The following is a 6,760-nucleotide window of genomic DNA, read 5'->3' on the forward strand; positions in this document are numbered from 1 at the left end:
CCTTCCCTCAAAAACCAGGCCTTGTGCCTATAATAGAAAGGTTTATTAGCTACTGTCAATATGCTTCAGCCATTTTTTGACAAGGAAATAATAATTTTATCACCGCCAGAATCGTTTGTTTACGTAGTCAGCACTTAATGTATTCGGCTGAATGGACGTCAGTCATTGGTTGAAATTACAGAAATACGACAACTTTAATATGAAATAAATTGCAATATAATAATTTTTCTTAAGACTAAGAGAAAAAGATGTTTTATATGACACATTCTACCAGTGTCCCAAGTTTCAAAGTGTTTCGTTAAGAAAATACTGGTGCCCCCGTTTTGAACTAGATCCGAAAAGACTTTTAGTTAATTATTCCAGGACACCACGGACCACTCAAGCAGAGAATTATTGTTGGTTGAGACGTATCCAGGTGTAGGTGGTCTATCCAGTATTTCCTGGAGGAATTTGTCCAGGTACCATTTGAAAGTTGTGGGATCTTTTTCTACTTTAATTTCTTTATGGATAACATTGGGAAGAGCAGGACCATTTGCAGTGAAGAAATTGTGGCGGTGTTCTTATGCGATGTTATCTCGACCTTTATAGGGGGTGCATTGCACGGAGGCCTAGTCTTGGGTGAATTGTAAACATTATACTGATATCATTTGGATAATATTAGCGAAATATTTTCCACATGGTATTGCCAAGAATAAAGTTTCAGCTGTTTAAGTCAAGCCCAATAATCAAGTCCCATCATGCCATTTATTTTTTTAGTGATTGATCTTTGGTGCTCTTTGATCCTTGTTATGTCTTGTTTCTTGTAGGAAGACCACAATGGGCAGCAGTATTCAAGGTGTGGCCTAGTGAATGTGGAGAAGAGAAGGATGATGGTTCCATGATCCCTAGACTGAAAAGTTCTGAGAATCGATGAGCACATTCTGCGGGCAACATTGACTTTTTTGTTGATGTGTACTTTTCAGTTAAGGTTGATATTATCCGATGGTTCAAGTAGGTCTCCCGATGGTAGTGTATATGGCTGTTTGAGTGTGCCCTCATTTCCAAAGTGGATGAATTCAAATTTTTCTTCATTCAACTGCACATTATTTTTTTGTGCCCACTGGGTTACTGCGCATAGGTCCAATTGAAACATCATTCGATCATATGCTCCCTTAATGACTTTCTGAAGCTTAGAGACATCTGCAAATGTTTTAATGGTGCTATGTTCAATAGAATCGGCAATGTCATTGATATAGATAATAAAAAGAAGTGGACCCAGAACAGTACCCTGCGGGACTCCACTGATGACCTTTTTTGGTCTTGAGTTGATACCATCAACCACAACATACTGGGTCGTGTTTGTTAGGAAATACCTAATCCATTGAAGTGGCTTTCCACTGACTCCAGCGTTTGAAAGTTTCCTTAGCAGTGTATTGGGATCTCTTTCAAAACCTTTTTCTATTACAAAATGAATCTAAAAAAATTTTTTTAAAACTTTTTTCCATTACATTCAAGTAAAAAAGTAATTTATGAATTTCTTTCTCTTTGAAAGTCCTCTCTGCACCCCCTCAGAAAAATTTTCCTCACAAATTTCTTTATAATCATAATCTATGCTGTTTGAAAAGTATTTATATAAAATTTCATCAAAAGATATCCATTTCCCTCAAAGTTACGAGGGGGAAAAATCGGATCTTGTGAATTTACCTAAAGTCCTCTCCCCACCCCCAGTTCGTTGGTGCAATTTTTTGTTTTCATATTCATTTAATACACATTTTTTTACACCTATTGCACTTGTTTTTTATTTTTTGGTTTGGTGACAAAGAGTTAAGGTAAACATTAACCCTGGTTAATGTTTACTTTAACTACACTTCAAATTACTCCACTAAACATGATACTCCAATAAATATAAACTCTCAACGACTCCTACGACTTACCTTGTTGCAACCAATACGCTACTCTTTATAAGAGTTCGATGAGTCTATTCTTCCAATCACACAGGGGTGTCAATGACTCTCTCCACAATATATATATACACATGCATGCATACATACAAGGTGCATTCAAAAAGTATCCAACTTCATTTTTCCCCACCAAAACTAATGATATGGTGGGGGGGATGCCACTCTTCCAGCACATGCATGAAAATTTTCATGCCAGTGGGTCATATCAATTCCTGGCTATTATGCCTAGAGTACAGATGTAGTGTGTGCTCATCAGATTTTTGTTTTCACCAAATGCATCAAGTTTTACCAAAAGCTTGGTGATATTCAAGCTCAAATCATCCAGGAGATTCAGCAGGCTTTGGCAATGATGCCATGGCAAAACTCAGATCAAGGAGAAGTACAACTGCTTCAAACATGGCTACACATCAGTGAAGAGCAAGGCACACTCAGGCAGGCCATCCACAAGCCGAAATGAGGAACCAATCAGGGAGATTTCGCAAATAATCATGAAAGACTGTTGTGTAATAAACTAGGAAATTGCTCATGAAGTAGGAACAAGCACAAGATCAGTGCATTCCATTTTAACAGGATTTGTACATTCAGAAAGTGTCAGCAAAATTCATTCCCAAGGTGCTGGGTGAGCAGCAGAATCAACTCCACATGGAAATCACTCGAGATATGTTGGACAGTGCAGACCATAACTTGGACTTCATGAAGACCTAACTTTCATCATTGTTTGGGAACATTGGTAGTGCACTTCTGTACTGCTGTGTATCATCTGGTCCAGTTAACTTCAAATTTTGTTATCTATCTTTCTTGACTATCATATTTCTCCTCAGCAAGCACTTTATTCATCATCATCATCATCGTTTAATGTCCGTTTTCCATGCTACCATGGGTTGGACAGTTTGACTAAGGTCTGGAGAGCCAGTGGCTGCACCAGGCTCCAAACTGATCTGGTAATGTTTCTACAGCTGGATGCCCTTCCTAACGCCAACCACTCCGAGAGTGTAGTGGATGCATTTTACGTGCCACCAGCACAGGAGCCAGTCAGGTGGGCCTGGCATTGATCATATTCAGATAGTGCTTTTTAAATGTCTCTGGCACAGGGACCAGTCAAGGGGTATTGGCATTGTCCACGTTCAGATGGTACTTTTTATGTGCCACTGGCACGGGAGCCAGTCGGGCAGACCTGGCATCAACCACGTTCAGATGGTGCTTTTTATGTGCCACCAGCATAGGAGCCAGTCAGAGGGCACTGGCCACAGCTACAATATTGGTTCTACTTGACTCAACAGGTCTTCTCAAGCATATCATATCACCCAACACATCGAGGGTACTCTTAACTGGGTCGGACATGCATGGCTGTGATCTCACTTTAATTGCTGGGTCTTCTCAATCACAGCCTATCTCCAAAAGTCTCGGTCTCCTGTCATTGCCTCTGTGAGGTCCAATGTTTGAAGTTCATGCTTCACCACTTCATCCCATGTCTTCTTGGGCCTATCTCTTCCACAGGTTCCTTCCACAGTTAGGGAATGGCACTTCCTCATACACCTGTCCTCATCTATATGTAACACATGACCATACAAGCGCAGTCGTCTCTCTTGCACACCACATTTGATGCTTTTTATGCCCAACTTTTCTCTCAGAGTGCTTACACTCTGTCGTGTATGCACACTGACATTACACATCCAGCAGATCTTACTAGCTTCATTTCTTTCAAGCCTACGCATGTCCTCAGCAGTCACGGCCCATGTTTCACTGCTGTGTAGCATGGCAGTTCACACACATGCATCATACAGTCTACCTTTCAACTTAAGCGAGAGGCTCTTAGTTGCCAGCAAAAGTAGGAGTTCCCTGAACTTTGCCCAGCCTATTCTTATTCTAGCCGCTACACTCTCAGAGCAACCACCTCCACTACAGACTTGGTCGCCTAGATAGTGGAAGCTATTAACTGCTTCTAGTTTCTTCCCCTGGCATGTGGTGGAATCTGTTTTCTGAACATTTTCTGCATCTGCCACACACAAAAACTAGCTTCCTGGTTAACCTTCCTTTGATATTGCTGCACCTTTTATGTGTCCATAGCTTACACTGGGTACATCGTATGGAGTTTCTACCCATGCCTTTTCTACAGATCAAGCAGGGTCATCTGCCTGAAAGGGTGTTTTGATTTGACAGCCTTCTTACTTACTAAGACTGGTTTTTGCTAGGTTAACCCTAAGGCCCTTCGCTTCTAGACCTTGCTTCCACACCCTAAACTTTGTCTCTAGTTCTGGCAATGACTCAGCTATTAGAGCAAAGTCATCAGCATAGAGAAGCTCCCAGGAGTAGCTTTTTATTGCCTGGAGGACTATAATGAATAAGAGGGGGCTGAGGACTGATCCTTGGTGAACCCCTACTTCTACCTGGAATTCTTCATTATACTTGTTGCCAACCCTCACCTTACTGACAGCATCCCTGTACAGGGTTTGTACAGCTCTTACCAACCACTTGTCTATCCCCAGTTTCCGCATTGACCACCAGATAAGGGATCAGGGGACCCTGTCAAAGGCTTTCTCCAAGTCAACAACCAAGTACAGAGGTTTATCTTTGGCTAGATATTTCTCCTGCAGTTGCCTGACTTGTTAAAAATAGAAGCCAAATCTCTTTCAACCAAGACAAAGAATTGAAGGGTTTTTTTTTACTTCTAAAAGCTGAAATATTTTGTTGGTTAACTGATTTAACAAATAATTCAATAACCTTAGAACAGATCAATGGTTAGTTTTATGGCCAGTCCAAACATAAGTTTGTGTTGAGATGAAAGTATGAAATCTTTGTATTTCTATAGGATTTTTCACAAGGGTATGCAATTTTCTTAATTTGGATGTTAGTATCTGTTTCAAGATACTTTACTTTTTTTTGACATTTGTCTTATATTACATTATTATATTAATGACATTTCTTTATGAAATTATCTGGATTTTTCTTTCTTTTCTTTTCATTAACAGATACAACCAGAATTTAATGTTGAAAGCCTATATTACTATTTACTCCTCTTCCCAGCATCTGTGGTAGTTATTGTTGTATGTTTATTTCTGAACTGGTTTGGACTGAAACTTTTCCAACACAACTAAACCCACCAGTAAAGAATTTGTCAAGGAGCTGTGTGTATGAGAAATGTTAATATTATTTAAATAAAACTTTTTAAACTGGTGTAAAAATTTATTTTTAAAACTGATGATTTATAAATTAAAAGAAAGAATCCAGATATATGAAATGAGATTTTGTTTATGTTTTTTATCACACAGATATAGCAATCGGGAAATATAATTATATGTCAAAACCCCTGTGCACCAATGAGCTGAGTGTGTTGTACATGCTGTCATTGTAAAAGGGAGAAGTTATTCCCCTATGATATGTCCTACAACGACCAGTATATTTTGTGTCTGAGACTGCCCAGACATGTTAAGAATAAATATGCAAATATTCCAGATCTTGCGCATTGTATAAATAATGATATTTTTTATATACATATACAGTTTCTATGAATCCATGAGTTAGAAAGAAGAAATTTAATTCCATACCTGCTATCTCTGAAGAGCACATGGTTTTAGTTAACTGCCCTGTTATCTAATATCCAATGTAAAATCAGTTTGTAAGATCAGCTGAAATTGATTTATAATACTGTGAACTTTGATTAATATATATAAATACATACACACACACAACATCATCATCATCATCATCATCATCGTTTAACGGCTGCTTTCCATGCTAGCATGGGTTGGACGATTTGACTGAGGACTGGTGAAACCGGATGGCAACACCAGTCTCCAATCTGATTTGGCAGAGTTTCTACAGCTGGATGTCCTTCCTAACGCCAACCACTCAGAGAGTGTAGTGGGTGCTTTTACGTGTCACCCGTACGAAGGCCAGTTAGGCGGTACTGGCAACAGCCACACTCAAAATGGTGTATTTTATGTGCCACCCGATCAAGAGCCAGTCCAGGGGCACTGGCAACGATCTCGCTCGAAAATCCTACGAAGGCCAGTCAGTCAGGCGATACTAGCAACGGCCACGCTCAAAATGGTGTATTTTATGTGCCACCCACACAAGAGCCAGTCCAGGGGCACTGGTAACGATCTCGCTCGAAAATCCTACGAAGGCCAGTCAGGCGGTACTGGCAACGGCCACGCTCAAAATGGTGTATTTTATGTGCCACCCGCACAAGAGCCAGTCCAGGGGCACTGGTAACGGTCTCGTTCGAAAATCCTTACACATGTCACGAGCACAAGTGCCAGAAAAGCGACGCTGGGCACAGGTGCTATCCCGATTTCGCTATTCGCTTGCCCCAATAAGTCTTCGCAAGCTGAGTTTCGTGTCCAATGAAGGAGACGACATTGGCACGGGTGCCAGTCGTCGAATCTAATTCGATTTCACTTGCCTCAACAAGTCTTCGCAAGCGGAGTTTAGTGTCCAATGTAGGAAAGGTATGCATGAGTGGGCTGGCTACACCACTAGCAGATGCCTCAGATTATGGTCTCACTTGGCTTGCCGGATCTTCTCAAGCACAGCACATTTCCAAAGGTCTCGGTCAGAAGTCATCGCCTCGGTGAGGCCCAATGTTCAAAGGTCTTGCCTCACCACCTCAGCCCAGGTCTTCCTGGGTCTACCTCTTCCACGGGTTCCCTCAAGTGTTAGGGTGTGGCACTTTTTCACGCAGCTATCCTCGTCCATTCTCACCACATGTCCATACCAGCGCAATTGCCTCTCTTGCACACCACAACTGATGCTTCTTATGTTCAGCTTTTCTCTCAAGATACTTACACTCTGACGGGTATGCACACTGACATAACACA

At 40.9% G+C, this 6,760-nt stretch overlaps 1 long non-coding RNA gene across 1 annotated transcript in view; it reads left to right on the forward strand.

The window, feature by feature from the left end:
• LOC106872199 (uncharacterized) overlaps positions 1–5,178 on the forward strand; it is a 9,916-nt gene extending 4,738 nt beyond the window's left edge. Inside the window, exon 2 of the long non-coding RNA XR_001409746.2 lies at positions 4,910–5,178. This is a non-coding gene — a long non-coding RNA (uncharacterized LOC106872199). The remainder of the gene's footprint in view (positions 1–4,909) is intronic.
• Positions 5,179–6,760: the final 1,582 nt, after the last annotated feature.

This window comes from Octopus bimaculoides, chromosome 2 (assembly GCF_001194135.2).
Source record: "Octopus bimaculoides isolate UCB-OBI-ISO-001 chromosome 2, ASM119413v2, whole genome shotgun sequence".
Lineage (NCBI taxonomy): Eukaryota > Metazoa > Mollusca > Cephalopoda > Octopoda > Octopodidae > Octopus > Octopus bimaculoides.